This window comes from Delphinus delphis, chromosome 16 (genome assembly GCF_949987515.2).
Source record: "Delphinus delphis chromosome 16, mDelDel1.2, whole genome shotgun sequence".
Classification (NCBI taxonomy): domain Eukaryota; kingdom Metazoa; phylum Chordata; class Mammalia; order Artiodactyla; family Delphinidae; genus Delphinus; species Delphinus delphis.
In genome coordinates, this window is record NC_082698.1 from 46828794 (window position 1) to 46845668 (window position 16875).

Sequence of the window (16875 nt, forward strand, 5' to 3'; positions counted from 1 at the left end):
CCTGACACTGCTCCTCTTTAAAAAGGCTGAGTAAATAGAATAGACGTGTAAATGTCCCACCAATATTTGTAGAGGCATGTAATTCTGTATCTTCTATTTTAACTTCCTTCTACCACAGGAGATGAAAAGGATGTAAGTTCATTCTCAGCAACATTTGCTTCACACTCAATATTTTTAGAGGAATTTGTCCTCAAAATGACTCTTTAAACCCCCAAGTTAACTTAAAAGGACTTCTCCGTTAGTGCACACAAAAGTAATGTGTACGAGCCGGGGACCCAGGGTCAGTAGGCGTGATGATAGGGACATACACCATGAAACTAGCCAAAGCCTGATTTACCAGATAGGTAACCTTGAGAAGGTACCTTTATTCGTGTCCTTGACTTTTCAATTGTCATACTCTGTAGCCATGTCAGGACTGACTCACAGAACAGCAAAGGTTTGCCTGTTGTTTTTTTGTCAGGAGTGCAAGAAACTCCCAGCAGGGACCAGAGTGTCCAGGTTCCCTGAAAGAAGCCTTCCCAGGCCACGATGTCACCACATAGGAGTCCATCCCGGCATCCTGCCAGCAACCGACAGCCACCAGTCAAGGGACAGCAAACAGACAGATGGACACGGAGGTGGGTCTCCCGGTGTTCTGCTCTGGGCTAAGCAGCTGCGGAGGTGTGTCATGCTTTAGTTTTAGCCCAAACACACACCCCTTGCAGGCTAGAATGGGAGTTAACTAAGGGTCACGTGGCCAGATGAGTCCTCCCTCTTTGGAACATTCTCACCCTTTAGGTACAGAACTCCATGAGTCCCTGGGTCTTCTTCTATCACACATGCCTATTGCTCTCAGACTTCATTTGCAGAAGTCACTTTCTTATACAAAAGCCATGTATGTTCAGCATTGAAAATTGGGAGAAAAAAAATATATCAGGAAGAATATCAAGGCCTATATCCAGAAAAATGACTGTTGATATTCAGGCTTTTATCTACGAATAGACTGTTTAATAATATTGTTGAAGCAAACTTTTTATCTGTACTTTTGATTTTTTTGCTTGGTTGTCTGGGACTTGGTGCGGGTTTATTTGTTTCCATTTTGAGGTTGACCCTCAGGGACAGGTGGCGGGGTGCCTCACATCTCTCAGTCTCAGCATGGTCTCTTTCCTGACCAGGACCAGGTTCTTCTCTGGCACTGATGGTTTATTCATTCTTCCCTTGGCTTTTCATCCCCCAGTCCCGTCTTCCCCACCCCACCCAGCCCACCTGCTTGATAGCACGAGTCGTTATAAAACATGGCGCAAGAACATGATTTCTGGATGCATCACTTTAAGTTCCCCGAGCGACCTTCTGCATCTTTTCTCAGCTTACTGTCTCACTCAACATTATGACCTCAGACCCAAGCACGTGGCTCTGTATTTGTCAACCTCATTTCTTCTAACCGCTGCTCCGTGTTACACAGTGGGCATCACGTGCCTATTTGATTTGTTTGCTCCGCAGTAGGTGGTTAGATTGCCTGAGACTTCTCAGACTGCCCTCCATCCTGTCCTGGACATTCCCACGAGACTCCCCTCATGGGGCTGCATGTGACTGGCTCTGGGTATAAACACCAGAGTGGGAGTGCTGAGTCAAGGGTGTATGTCTCTCAGTTCAACCAAGTACCATCAACTCAGATGCCTCCAGGAAGCTGGCACCAGGCCACACTCCCCCCACAGGCTCCTCTACAATCTTCTCTATACCCCGGCTTAACATCACACTGCTTTCTAAATGTTTGCTGATCTGATTGAAGTAAAGTGATCCCTCATTTTTTTTTTTTTTTTTTTGGCTGCATTGGGTCTTCGTTGCTGTGTGCAGGCTTTCTCTAGTTGCGGTGAGCAGGGGCTACTCTTCGTTGTGGTGCATGGGCTTCTCATTGCAGTGGCTTCTCTTGTTGCAGAGCGCGGGCTGTAGGCACGCGGGCTTCAGTAGTTGTGGCACATGAGCTCAGTAGTTGTGGCTCGCGGGCTCTAGAGTGCAGGCTCAGTAGTTGTGGCGCACGAGCTTCGTTGCTCCACGGCATGTGGGATCTTCCTGGACCAGGGCTCAAACCCGTGTCCCCTGCATTGGCAGGCGGATTCTTAACCACTGCACCACCAGGGAAGTCCTGATCCCTCATTTTAATTTGCTTCTCTCTCACTTACTAATGACTCTGAGCATCTCTTTATATGACTCATAGCCTTTCGGATTTCCTCTCCTGAAAAGTGATTACTCATAACCTTTGCTTATTTGTCCTTGCCTATCTTTTTCCTGTTGCTTTGAGAGAGTATATTTTAGAAACTGATCCCTTGTTGCCTTTAAAAATCGCTAATATCTTCTCTCAATCCATTTTTTTCCTCATAAATTAGTTCATAACTTTTTTTATGTCACAGAAAAGTATTGTGGATATTTCCCATGTTGTTAAAGATCCTCTACATCTTCATTTTTAATGGTGTGTGGTGGCTGCGGAACCATGCTGATCCTTTATTTAACTAATCCCCTACATTTAGGCATTTAAGTCATTTCCAATGCTTCACTACTATAAACAACACTGTGATGACAGGCCTCGTGTCTAAGCCTTTCTATATATTCATGATTAAATACCAGATTGCAATACATTCCTAAAAGGAAATAGCTTGGTCTAAAGAGAGGTAAAAATGTTAGGCTCTGGACACGTATTTCCAAACAGCTTCTCCCGAAACACCTCATCAATGTACAGTCTTCTTATCAAGCAAGTACCAGAGTCCACACTTCCTTAGTTACCATTTTTTAATTCTTGCTGATTTAATGGGTAAAAAGCAATGGGATCTAACAGGCACATGAGAAGATGCTCACCATCGCTAATCATCATGGAAATGCAAATCAAATCCACAAATGAGGTATCACCTCACACCTGTCAGAATGGCTGTCATCAAAAAGAAGCCAATAACAAATGTTGGCCTGGATGTGGAGAAAAGTGAACCCTCGTAGACTCTTGGCGGGAATGTAAATTGGTGCAGCCACTGTGGAAAACAGTATGGCGGTTTCTCAAAAAACTAAAAATAGAACTGCCTTATGACCCAGCAATTCCACTCCTGGGTATATATCCAAAAGAAAAAACACCCACTAATTCAAAAAGATACATGCACCCCAATGTTCATAGCAGCATCATTTACAGTTGCCAAGATATGGAAGCAACCTAAGTGTCCATCAACAGATGAATGGATAAAGAAGATATATATATACACAATGGAATACTACTCAGCCATAAATAAAGAATGAAAATTTGGCATTTGTAGCAACATGGATGGACTTGGAGGGAATTGTGCTAAGTGAAGAAAGTCAGACAGAAAAAGACAAATCCTGTATGATATCACTTATATGTAGAATCGAAAAAATAAAACAAATTAGTGAATGTAACAAAAAAGAAGCAGACTCACAGATACAGAGAACAAACTAGTGGTTGCCCTTTCCTGGGCAACCACTAGTTGCCCAGGAAAAGAGGGAAGGGCAATACAGGGGTAGGGGAGTAAGAGGTACAAAATATTAGGTATAAAATAAGCTACAAGGATATATTGTACAACACGGGAAAAATAGCCAATATTTTGTAAGAGCTATAAATGGAGTATGACCTTTAAAAATTGTGAATCACTCTATTGTACACCTGTAACTTACATAATTTTTAAAAATTTTTAATTAGAAAAAAAAACAGTGGCATCTTTGTTGTATCTCACTACATATTTTGTTGGATGCGTTTCTGTCTGTCTGCTGCTCAGTGTCCTTCCAGACTCCCCACAACAGTTTTCTGGTTTCAGATAGATGCCGCATGTTCTCATTTCAAAAGTTTACTGTAGAAGATCTCAGCTATTCCCCGGCATTAATTACCCCCGAGAGCCACATATCCACTAAATGTTAGCTCTGTGCCAGAAGACCACTGCACCTTTATCAGGGGTTGGCACAGAGTAGATGCTCAATAAACTGTTACCATATACCTGAATAAATGAATGAATGAACCTATATGCTGATGGCACCCAAGTCTCTCGCTATATATAGCCCAGACTCCTCTTCTCAATAAGTTTTTTTCTACTTGGATTCTCCCCAGACTCTGTAAGTCATTATATCTCAGTCAGACCAACATTCCCATCATCAGCAGAGCCAGCCCAAGTCCAGCACGGACATCCTAACACACGGGATGGTGGCTGGAGCCAAGCTAAGCTTGTTTCTATCACATAAAAGTCATTTTGGGGCTATACCAGCAGGTGCTACTAACCGATTCTTTCAATAAAATGAATCAGAGGGCCTGCTAACACACCACGTTTCTAGGAGAAGCAGGTGAGAAGACAAAGTGAGTGTTGGGTCACAAGACGCGAAAATGTGTTCCTAGGGAACACAGCTGGACATTCGGGAAAATATCAGAGCCCCTCAGATCTCCTCTGAAGTTAAGAAGCCATGTTTACTGAAGTGAGACGCTTGAATCATGTTCCCTTGAAAAGACGGATTTTTGAAAAACAAGAATTTCTAACAAAATGGGATCTGTGCATCCCGTGGAGAAGTTGTATGTCTCAGATGTCAAGCTGTGGCCATCCCCTCTCCTGTCCTGTAGGCCTGCTTCGGTTTTGTTTGTAAAAGGAAGGACATGGGGAGTAGCCTCTCAGGGCTGCATAAAGAATGGCAAGAAGAAACCATTCTAATTCACTCGTTACCAAAAGTGTCTGCTTACCTCTGTAAACAGGTGCAGGCACCAGCACAGACTCTGGAGCCAGGCTGTTCCAGTTTGAATCCAACGGGCTTAGACCAAGTGACAAAACCTGTCCCAGCCTCAGCGTCCTCCTTTGTGAAATGGGCTAATAATGGGACCCCTCAGGGAATAAAGTCAGTGCTCTGGGACGGCATTTATTGGAGCCTCCTTTGTACGGGCACTTACCTGCATCCCTTCACTTAATCTTCCTTCCATCCAACAACGTCAAATCTATCAGCCTTTGTCTGCAGATGGTACTAAGGCTCGGAGCAGAGAAGTGACCTGCCCAGGGTACCATTGTGAGTCGGTAGCCAAAGTAGAGTCTACCCTGGGTCTGTAGACAGCACTGCACACCGGAGGCTGGACTCAAAAAAGGCCTTGCTTGGTGCCCAGGGAAGAAGGAGGGGCTTAGCCAGGTACCACACTAAAAGTGTTTTGGATAAGTAGAAGTTTGGGGAGGGGTGAAGGGAAAGATGGCCTTGGCAGGATGAGAGGTCTGGAGGCTGCTAGGGGTCCCAGGGGTCTCCAGGGAAAGACAAGGCCCTGCTCTGTGCCTGCAAGCTGTTTCCCAGTTTGGGTCAGGCTCAGGGCATGTGGCACATAGCCCAGTTTAGTCGTGGCTCCTCCGCATGCCCAACCACGCCGACTAGAGGCCCTGCCTTTCTGCAGCCTGGACACAGCAGCGAGAGACTGGCAGCTGTGCAGGTACCTGCCCACTCACTCAGCCCCCAGGCGGAGGGGAGCTGCAGGCCAGAATGGGAGTCACAGGACTGGAGTCCAGTCCCAGCTTGGCTGCTGTACTGCCTTAACCAAGTTACTTCCCCTCTCTGAGTCTAAGTTTCTTCTCATTGAAATGGCCCTGGTGATCTCAGTTCCACCCTCTGGGCTTTACACACTGACCACAGAAGAGATGCAGGCCAGTGAGTCAGTGCAGAATGGCTGGAGAGGTGCCTGAGTGGACTGAGAGCCTGTGGGTTGTGTGTGGTGAGGGGTGCGGACCAGGTGCTCCCCTGCCTGTGCACTGTGCGCTGGGTGCCAGGTGACAAGTCTGCAGGGACCTGAGAAGAGGGATGCCCTATGACCTCTGGGACACTGGGGCTGGAAGTGGCCATGCGGGCCCCCGGGGTTGGGGATCACTGCCCATCCTCTCTCCCAACCCACCTATCCTGCACAGATCCATAGCGTCGTCCAGACTCTGCTTTGTAATATCTCAGAAGCAGAACATCCAGGCCATCGCGCTCACAGCTGCTGCCCTGGAGGGCGACATCTGGAGCCTGAAGAATCAGCTGGGTTACTGATGTTCGGGCGCTAAACCCACATTTGATTGACCGTCTCATCCCTGACTTCCTGTGGGGTGATCTGCCAATGGGTAAAAGTCTCAGGATATGAGATGTGATTTAGCAGCCCTTGGGGCTAAGATGCAAGGAAGCTATTCTGGAGGAAACGGAGCAAGAAGTTGTATGGAGCCACCCTCCAACGGGGCAGGTCAGAGGAAACCTGGGACTCAGTGCATTCTGTGGGGAAGCTCAGACCTAGTGACAAAGAGTCGCTATGATAAAATTCAAGATTGAAGCCCCCCCCTTTTCTTGTCTGCGTATATGACGGTCACCCTTTCTGGATTGTACACGCCCAGCGCAGAGGCATACCTATTTGCCATCTGTATCACAGGCATGGTCCCCAGGCCCAGGAGCTGGGGGAGCCTCTAAACCAGATGATACAGAACAGAAGAACAACTTCCCATGTATGGCCGTAAATGACCTGTTTTCCTTTCCATTCAAAAGTCAGTTCCTCGCTGTATGTCAGCAGATCCAATGCTCTTCTCCTGTGTCAGTTCTCTCAGAAAAAAAATAACAAACCGATCTTCTTCCAAAAACATTGTGCAAGGTGGGGCTCGGCCTTGCTTCCTTCTTCCCCACCGTTACACACTAACAAGAGAGCTTACAAGTTAAAAGTTTAAAAAAAGCAAGTGAAAAGGGGGAGGGGTGGGTGGAAGTTGCAATGATGTGGATGCTCTGTTCACTCCACAGCCTACCGCAGTTAATCAGAAGCACGGAGGGGACAAGAACATTAGCAGTAGAGAAATGTAGATCAAAGCCACACTGAGATACCAGGACACACCTATCAGAGTGTCTTTTAAAAACAAACAAAATCCATAAGTGCTAACAAGGATGCATAGCAACCACACTGTCACTCTCGCTGCTGTGAATGCAAGCGGTACGGCCGCTTGGGAGGACAGTTTGGCAACTTCTGAGGAAGTGAAACGTATACCCAACCATTACCTTCCTGGGTATTTACCCTAGAGAAGTAAAAACTTAATGTTCATATAAAAACCTATACATGAATGTTTATAGTAGATCTATTCATAGCTGCCCAAACCTGGAAACAACCCAAATATCTGTCAAGGCGTGAATGAAACAACAAACAGGTATCTCCATCCACTGGGATGCTTCTCTGCAGTAAAAAGGAGCACACTACTGACCACGGCAACCTGGATGTGTCTCGAAGCCCTTATGCCGAGTGACAGGAGCCAATCTCAAAAGGCTACGTACTGCCTTACCCCATTTACATGACATTCTGGAAAAGGCAAAATTATAGGGACGGAAAATAGATTGGTGGTTGCCAGGGATTTCAGGTAGGAGGGTGGCTCCAAAGGGCAAAGGGGTGGTAGAAATGTTCTATATCTTGACCGTGGTGGTGGTCACACAACTGTGTACGTGTGTCCAAAGGGCACACTAAGAAGGGTAAAATATTCTGTCTGTAAATCACATGTCATTCAACCTGACATAAAAAACATACTGAGGTGGAAAGAGCACCAGTAGAGAAGCTAGAGGCTAAGGGTTTAGTCCCTTCACCCGTTTCTATCCAGCACAAAAGGGTTACACCCACGTGTTTAATTGTATAATAACTCTACTTGCTGAAAGCTTACTTTCCTATGGCTCTGCATCCTGATCTCTGTATCATCTCACCTTATCTTCACACAACACCCCGTGAGGGCGCAAACAAACAGGGGCAGTATCTTACAGGTGCTGAAAGCTAGGCTCAGAGAGGGTCAGTCACTTCCGCACATGGCCACGATGCACGTTGTGTGTCTGACTGCAAAGCCAACGTGCTCCTCCTTAAGCTCAGCCCCTCCTTCCTCGGAAGATCACTGGTTGGGGCCAGGATCAAATCTCCTGTGAACAGAAGCCACACTCAGATAGGGGCTCACTTGGAGGCCCTCCCAGGCCTCAGTCTCCATGTTGATCAAGGGTGGAGGCTGCACCCCAAGTTCCCATCCACTTTTCCATCCAATTAAAAATACTATACGGTTGACCCTCGAATAACGTGGGGAAAATCCCCGTGTAACTTATATTCGGCCCTCCACAGCCACGGTTCAGCATCGTGGGTCCAACTAACCGTAGATGGTGTCGTATTTACACTGAAAAAATCCACATATACGTGGACCCGCACAGTTCAAACCCATGTTTTTCAAGCATCAACTGTATTTATTAAATGATCATTTGGTCAAATTGGCTGAAATAATAGACAAGATGGCTCAATTATAAAAAGTCAAAGGATACCCCTCACGAAAGAGTCCAAAAATGCTTGTCTACCCACGAGCATGATTAGTTACAATAGCAAAAAGGTGGAAACGACCCTTGCTGTCTGTGGAGGGGCAAGAGGAGAAAGAGCAGAGCTTGCATCAGGACCGCAGGAGGAGCTCTCTGCAGCCTGGGCGTGCCCACTGGGTCTGCATCTCGCTCCTGAACAGCCGAGGCACAGGAGAGACCTCTGCCCCACTTCTGAGCTTAGCAGCATGGCAATGTTGGAAAAAGCCCGGCAGAGCCCTCCACCAGCCAGCCTTTCCCACGTACTTTGAATTCCACCCTCATTGCTTGAGTGGCTCCGTGCAGCAGGCACACGTTAGGCACCTGCACCTTCTTAGGAGCACATGGCACAGGAGTAGCCGTACTTGGGGTTGTGGATAAAAGATGCACCCTCCTATCTGTCTCTGCATCTGAGAACACAGTGAAGAAAAAGTGGGCATGAAACCGTGGACGATGGGTCCCGAGACAAAGAAGTCGTCAGTAACATGCCGGTGTGAAGCGTCCCCCTGCCTCCCCTGCTCCTTCTACTGGGGCTGCTGCACAAAGGGGGTTTCACTAACATCCCAACCTGATCTGCACAAACCAGACTAAAGAGCTAGATGAGGACCCTGAACAGCACCCGGCTCAGTGAGAGCAGACAGACTCTCCAGACAGGGGAGGGCTGAGTGCAGGCGTGATGAGAAGTCACACTATAGCCGAGTCACATAGGCCGACACAGCTAGACGTGGGGCTCTAGATAATGGCGAGATCTTGAAAGTCTGGAAAAGGAGAACAATGTGATAAGCACAGATCTAGAAAGGTTATTCCTGGCTGGCATAAGCCAGGCGTAGAACAGGGAAAGACAAGCCGGGGGCCTGACGCACACCCCACACGTAGGTGACGAGCACTGCAGTTAGAAGGATCACCTTGGAAACAAGGAGGCCAAGGGACCTCTGAGATAATCCAAAGAGACGAAGAATCCACTTGAGTTTAGAAATAGAGCCATCCTCACCAGCCCTGGCTGCACACCTTGGTCCCCAGAGATTACCACTTAATTGGTCTGGGTGGGCCCCAAGCAGGCGTGTTTTCTGCAAGGCCCCAGGTGATGCCTGTGTGTCCCCAGGAGAGGTGGGGGCCTGGGAAGATGTTGGAAGTCCCCGGAAGGGTGCCTTGCTAAAGAATCCCAGAGTGTGCGACGCCTAGAGAACTGAGAGGTGGGTGACTCACCCAGCGTCACGGTCCTGGTTAGGGAGAGAGTGAGGGACTAACTTTAGGTCTCTCCTGCTTCCCAGGAAACCCTGTGGTCTGAAGGCCAGACAGCAGGCCCTGGGTTAACTGTGAGCTGGGCAGGTCCCAAGAGTGCCAAGCTCACCAGCAGGCCAGCTCAGCGCATCTGGAAATGGGCCCTATGAGTCTAGGATGTGTGGCAGCCTCTGGCCTTGATAGTAAGATAACACCACAACCCTGAGCCTAGACTACTTGGCTAGACCTGTCTCAACCCCTCCCCACCCAGGGCAGGCTGACCCAGAGCAGCATCAGACAGATCTGTTTCAAATCCTAGCTCTCTTTCTAACCTGCAGTCTTATTGACTTAGGCTCTCAGAGCCTCAGTGTCTGCAGCTGTAAAATGGGAACAAAATCTTCCTCGCAAGGTTGTGGGAAGAATTAAGCATGTGAATATATGTGAGGCCACGTCCAGGGCCTCACAGTGGCACCTTCAGCCATCGTACGTGCCCCCCCCCCACCCTACCCCATTGTGCATATTGCTGCCTCGACGCTCTTGAAATCTACCTGCACTTCCTGAGGGAATGTCAGCCTGCAAGGCCCTCTGTGGATGTGTTCCGGAGTCCTTGGCTTCTCTTCTGCATCACGTCCCTGCTGGCCTGTCCACTGAGTCTGTCCAATCTCGGGTTTTTTCACAAGGAGCTGGTTTGAAAGGACAATAGCACACTGAGTGGACCAAATTGAGGCCTTAAGAGGTGTGGGCCCAGGAGTGCATGGAGACAGGACTGGAAGTGAGGATTTGGTCATCTCAAATATAAAGATAGAAACCAGGAGCAGGAATGCTGTCCCCAGGAGCGAGGCTCCAGGGCGAAAACAAGAGCCTGTGCAGCAGGACGCCGCAGGAGGGGCAGGTGGGAAAATAGAAGCTCTGCAGACAATGGCTGGGAGGGTGGAGGGGTGAGCAGAGCCAGAGGTGCCCTGAGAGCCTTGACACCGAGCTCTAGGGCAAGGACCAGCGATCACCTTGGTGCAGCCCCAAGCCCCTCCAGTTAGCAAGTGACACCACCTCTTACATCAGCCGAGGGCTCAGAGTGCCCGCAGGCAGAGAACAGCAGATGCCGGGGCCCTACATCCTGCCTCAAATGACCCAAGAGGAAAAGGAGGCAGCTCAGGTTGTTTCCAGAAGTTCAGGAATTCCCCTGAAGACTAAGATGGGGACTTGACTGGCGGGAACCAGGCAGGTGGGGCAACACCTCCCACGCCCTCCTCACTTCCTTTTTCTGATTTCAGTCCGTGCACTCCTGGCTGGCACACACCTCTGTGGTTTTTGCAACAGCAACAAAATATAGGAACTCATGGTGTCCTGGGGAAGGGACCCAGTTTTATATCTCGGTATGTGTACCGACTTCCACATTGCCAAAAATGGCCAGGGAGCAGTTCCCCTGGCCAGACCCTCAAAGCTTAGCTGCAACTGAGCTACCACTGTCACGAAAGACAGGGGCTGGTGACAGCACAGGTAACATGCAGCCCAGCTCCCATAATCAGGAGCTCCCAGCGAGGGAGTTAATCCGTGGCTTGGCCTCCACTGGAACGTAAAGAAATGATTCCTAAGTAAGAATGGCCATCATGGAATGAGCATCACTAACAGGCCATCGGTGTTCTCTAATCTTAGAAAACTTGTAACGTAGGTATTATTATGCCCATTATACAGACGGGGAAAGCAAGACTCAGAGAAATTGAGATTCAGAGAAAATAGGTAACTTATCTGAAATCAAACTGCTGATGTGTCAGAATCAAGGTCAGATGCAGACTTTTCTGACTCCAAAGCCCCCCACCCCCTTTTACCACTGCAGGCTGGCTTGACACAGTGTCAACAGTGGTAAAAACAGACCTCAGGGGCACCTCAGGTACTAGCTGGAAACTCTTACTGCCAGCAGCTCTACAGGGGTTCCCTGGCTGGCCTTGCAGAGTTGTTGCTGACCCCTGGCTGTGAGATGTTTAGCACAAGGCCTGCCATGGCCCCCTCACATTGCAGGCAAGCAGGCCCAGAGCAGGACCCTGTGGTTTCGCCATCCCCCCAGGAAAGAGCTGCTCTCTGGGAGCCATGGGGTCCAGCGTTCATTAGCCCCGGCACAAGGTGGGCAGTCGCTGGCCAGTCACTCCTGGGCTGACACCAGCAGCACACCCAGCGTTAATCACTCACCCTCCAGGCTAGCCACCAGAGCTGCGGCTTTACTCAGCTTTCTCTGTGTTGTGGCCATTTGATTATTAAACATGTAAGGAGCAGAATTGCCCCTGATCCACACCCTGGACTTGAGGAAACAGACACAGTGGGGTAGGTGCTGGGCATGGAGGTGCCTGGCTGTGGGGCACAGAGAAGGCTCATGGCCCAGCCCAGAAAGGGGAGTGGTGGTCTGGAAGGGCTTCTCAGAAAAGACTGCACCCAGGATGGGCACTGGGAGATGAGGAGGAGGTGTCCCCAAAGCGAAGCAGACGAACAGTCCAGGTAGCATGTGTGTTCAGAGACAAAGGTGGGATTCAAGGCTGGAGCACAGGGAGCAGGGATGGGGTGAGGATGTGTGTTGGGAAAGGACCATGAATGCCAGTAATGGACATGGCCCTCATCCCGTGCAGTATCCTGGGAGTCCCTGTGGGGCTCTCAGCAGGGAGTGTCACAGATGGCGTACAGAGACCCTCTGGTAGATGCTGAGCCTGCCCAGAGGGCCCAGCCCTGCCCTCAGGCACTCACAGCCTGCAGGGGACAGGAGGCAGGAAAAAGGATGCTGTAATGCAATGCCTGAAATACAACCTTTGGAGCAGGAATCCAGCACTAAGGGGAAGGAGCAGAGGGAAGAGGGAGGAAGGAGCTGGTAATTGCGGATGAGGTGGGGTGGGGTGAGGGTGGGAGATAGTAAGAGAGGGTTCACAGAAGCAGGGACTTTGGAGAGGGAGCCTGAGGGGAGGTGAAGAAAGATTGTGGATGGGCTAGAGAGAATTGCTCCAGGGGGGAGGGCATGCAAAGAGACAGAGAGGTGAGGCTGAACCGCAGATGGTTTTGTGCCACTGTGAGGGATGCGGGGTGGAAGTAGGGTGGAGAGTGTGGGCAGAGGCTATGTCTCTGTATGAAGGTCTCCAGATGCTGAGACTCCCCCACCCTATTCCTCACCCTCCAAATACCTGGGAGGAGTGAAATCTCTGGGGGCTCACTGGAGGTTTCAACATCATTAACTCCCGATATGCTCTGACCGCTCTATAACACAATTTCTTCATGTGTGCGTATCTTTTTTCATCTTTGACTGTATAACTCTTTATATTTTGTGTATATCTTTTAAAAATCTGATATTGGAGTGCTGCTTGGTAATTTTCTTATTATTGAAAATACAAAAATCAACAAGTGTTTCCTGCCCTTTTTTTTTTTGCATACTACTTTTCCATCCAAGTATATTTTACTTGTAATTGATGTACAAAGTTTTAATGCATTAATCATCCATCATCATACCATAAATGCATTCTATGTTGCTCTTTTCCTTAAATTATCAGATTTAATGACCAAGAAGCATCCTCTTGGTCGAATCCCCATAATTGACTCTCTTACTCCCTATTAATGGGATGCTCTGGGCATCTCCACTGCTGTTATGGGCAATGCTGGGAGAAAGGATCCCCATGCAATCTTTTTGTTTGCTGTGAATTATCTATGAAGATGAATTCTCAAAAAAAGGATTAACCATTGGCCAAAAGGGAAGAGCAGTTTTCACACTCCTGCCAAATGTTGACTACATCTCTCCAGAAGTGTTCCGTCAGCTTTTCAGTGGTAGTGTTCCTAATGCAAAGCATGCAGACTTATCAGGTGGAACCAGGCTCGAATCCCAGACAAAGCACTTACTGTCGGAGGGCAAAGGACCTTACCTCTCTGAGCCTCCATTTTCTCATCTGTAAAGTGAGAGTGATGAAACTGATCTCACTGTGGGGATCAAATGAGATTGCAAATACCAGTGCCCTATCTAGTGTACAGCTTGTTGTAAGCACTATATCCATTCTTCTTATCCTCCATCCTTTCTTTCTTCTTGGAATTATGTAGGACAAGTGACTTTTCACTTCTCTAACTTCCCATCCTTCTTGAACCATGTTCCTCACAAAAACCTTAGCCATGGAACAAGAAGCATCATTTCTCTGAAGGGTGCTTCCCAGCAGAAATATAAAACTAGCCACAAATTCAAGCCACGTGTGTAATTTTAAATTTGGGGGCAGCCACATTTAGAAAGTAAAGAATAAATAGGTTAAATTAGGTAAATCTATCTGTTTAAATATATTTTAAAATATATTTTATTTAAGCCAGTATATCAAAATATTATTTTAATATGTAATCAATATTTTCAAGTATTAATGAGATAAGATAGTTTATATTTCTTTTGTTGTTTGTTTGTAATATCTTTGAAATCCGAGGTGCATTTTACAACTTACAGCACATCTCAGTTCAGACTGGCCACTTTTCAGGGATGGCTATAAGCTATTGTATTGGATAACGCAGATCTGGACTTTGAGACTTAAGTGTTTAACAGGTGTGCAGAGGGCTTAGAAATGTTGCCTGGAGACATCATTTCCCATGCAAAATGCAGGTGCATTTTGATGGTTTGAAGCCCTTGGAGGGAGACAACCAAAGCAAGGCTCTAGTTATAAATAAAATGGGTGTGAACTCTACAGTGTGGTTCAAGGACCTCTGAGGAGCTCATCTTCCTGCTTCCCCTTCTGCACAAAATATCTCCACTCCTGAAACCAGGTCCCAGTAAAATCGAGTTCCTCTGCTGAATTTTAACCCCTCTATCCAAAACTTCATTCGAAAGAGAATAAGAAAGATCTTGTCCAGCACCTGTTCCCCTCAGGATTGAAGAGTAACAAATGAAAGGGGAAATTGAAACTGAGCGCGACCCTATGGGACCCTCCCGGGTGAAAAAGACCCTCCATGCCCCCCATTTCTTACTTATAGGAGGAAAAAAAAGCTTTAGTCTGTGTTCCAAAGAGCAGACTCAAGCAGTTAATGATTAGGACAGGAGAGTCACAGGACTCCTAGTTCCTCCTGAAGGGAAATAGATAACATCTGATGCTTATCTTTGAGTTGTTCTGTAGAAACTAAGACCCCCACCCAGGTAGAGGATGGTGACTACACGCTGAGCACAAGCACGTAGACCCCAGACTGGTTGGAACCAGAAGGTTGATGATTGAGATTCCCAAAACATCACCGTTACCGTACCACCAACTGATCAGAAGAAGGTCCATGAACTGATCACATATGCTACGACCCTATCCCTTTTGCCTTTAAAAACCTTGTGCCCCAGCCAGTAGCAAGATAGATTTGAGATGAGCTTAGGCCTCCTATCTTCTGAGTTGGCGCCTCCTCGATTGATAAACCTTTCTCTGCGCCAAACTCCGGTGTTTCAGTTTGTTTTGTGTAACAACACCCCCTCCCCCAAGTGGCCACGCTGCCTTGCTTTTCTACCATGAAGGCCACCTGGGGGGGGGGGGGGCGTGCCAAGAATTCATTCCTCCGCTTGATGTCTAATAGGCATCTCCACCTTTACATATGTCCACATCGATATTCTGGAATAATCACCACCTTGCAAATAAGTTCCTTCCACCCTTGACCCAGCTGAGTAAATGACAGTTCCAGTCTCTGTGTTGCTCTGGAATCATCTTAAATTTCTCTCTCCCACACCCAACGCTTGCAACACTGTCAAATCTCTCTCAAAAATATCTAGAATCTCACCACTCTGACCACCTCTCATTATTTCTGTTACTATCAATTTGGGGCCAGCCACCATCACCTCCAGCCTGGATTATTACAACAGCCTCTTAACTGCTAGTCTTTCTTCTCCCTTTGATACCCATAGAAAGTGATTTTTCTTTAAAATGGGAGCATATGTCAGCAAGAGTCAAAAAAACATATTTTTAAAAACAGTGGCAATGATATAAAAATAAACCGTTTAAGAATAAATCTAGGCAAAGTGTACACTAATTTTATAAAGAAAATTATAAAATTTTATTTAGATATTTTAATGAAGACCTAAATAAATAAGGAAACAAACAATGTTCGTGAATTGGCAGAGTCATGTTCCTAAAGATATCACTTCTCTTCAAATCATATTTCTAATAAAATCTGAACATACCTGTTTTGTTGAACCTGATAAGCTGATTCTAAAATCCATATTAAGTAAGAAGGAACCAAGGATGTCAAGCCAGAATGAAAGAAGAAGAAAAAAATGAGGAGACTCTTTCCAGATACCAAAATTTATTATAAGCCTCTAGTTAATAATATTATTTAGTGTTGGCAAAGGGAGAAACACATTGACAGAAGAGAGCCAAGGAACAGACCCACTAAACAGATTTACAGCAGAGTTGTAGATTAGTGGCTAAAGAATGGCCTTTTTGATTTGTGGAGCTAAGACTCTTGGTTATCCATATGGAAAGAACAAAATAAAATAAAACATTACCTGCTACCTCACACCATATACGAAAATCATTACTAAGTAGGATTAAAGACTAACTATGAAGGGCAAAATTATTTTTTAAAATGTAATAATGTAAGAGAATAATTTTATGACTTTATAGTGGAGGAGAATCTCTTAGACAATACACAAGTGTATATCATAAGAGAACATATGGGTAAATTAAGCTTGTTTGAAACTGAGAAATTCAATCATTAGTAGAAATCACAAATAACATAAGGAGACAAGGCACAAATAAGAGAAAAGTATTTATAACATACATAAAAAACAAAGAATTAACATCTGAATATGTACCGAATTACAGAAAACCAATAGGATAAAAGACAGATGCCCCATAGAGAAAAAGATTTGAAGAGGAAAAAGAATTTAGAGTGACCAATAAGCATATAAACAGATGCCCAACCTTAGTAATTCAAAAACTACAAATTCAAAACATAGATGGCTTTTCATTTGCACTGAGTTGGTATAAAACTCTAACAAGGGCTTCCCTGGTGGCACAGTGGTTGAGAATCTGCCTGCCGATGCAGAGGACACGGGTTCGTGTCCCGGTCCGGGAAGATCCCACATGCCGCGGAGCGGATAGGCCCGTGAGCCATGGCCGCTGAGCCTGCGCGTCCAGAGCCTGTGCTCCGCAACGGGAGAGGCCAGAGCAGTGAGAGGCCCGCGTACCGCAAAAAAAAAAAACAAAAAAAACTCTAACAAGATCAAATGTTGGTGAAGATGTAGAGCAACGGAAGCTTTTACATATTGCTGATGAGTGGGTAACAGGGTACGATTGGCTTGGAAAAAGTTTCGATATCATCCAATAAGCCTGAAGATTTATATACCCTACTACCTACCAATTCTACTTCGAGGATATATACACCCTAGGGAAT

General features: G+C 46.7%; 1 protein-coding gene across 2 annotated transcripts in view; it reads right to left on the reverse strand.

Moving 5' to 3' along the window:
• WDFY4 (WDFY family member 4) overlaps window positions 1-16875 on the reverse strand; it is a 277878-nt gene that overhangs the window by 259067 nt on the left and 1936 nt on the right. For both annotated transcript variants that reach the window (XM_060034652.1, XM_060034651.1), the window contains exon 2: window positions 10068-10202. The gene's annotated coding sequence lies outside the window, so the exon portion shown is untranslated. The remainder of the gene's footprint in view (window positions 1-10067; window positions 10203-16875) is intronic.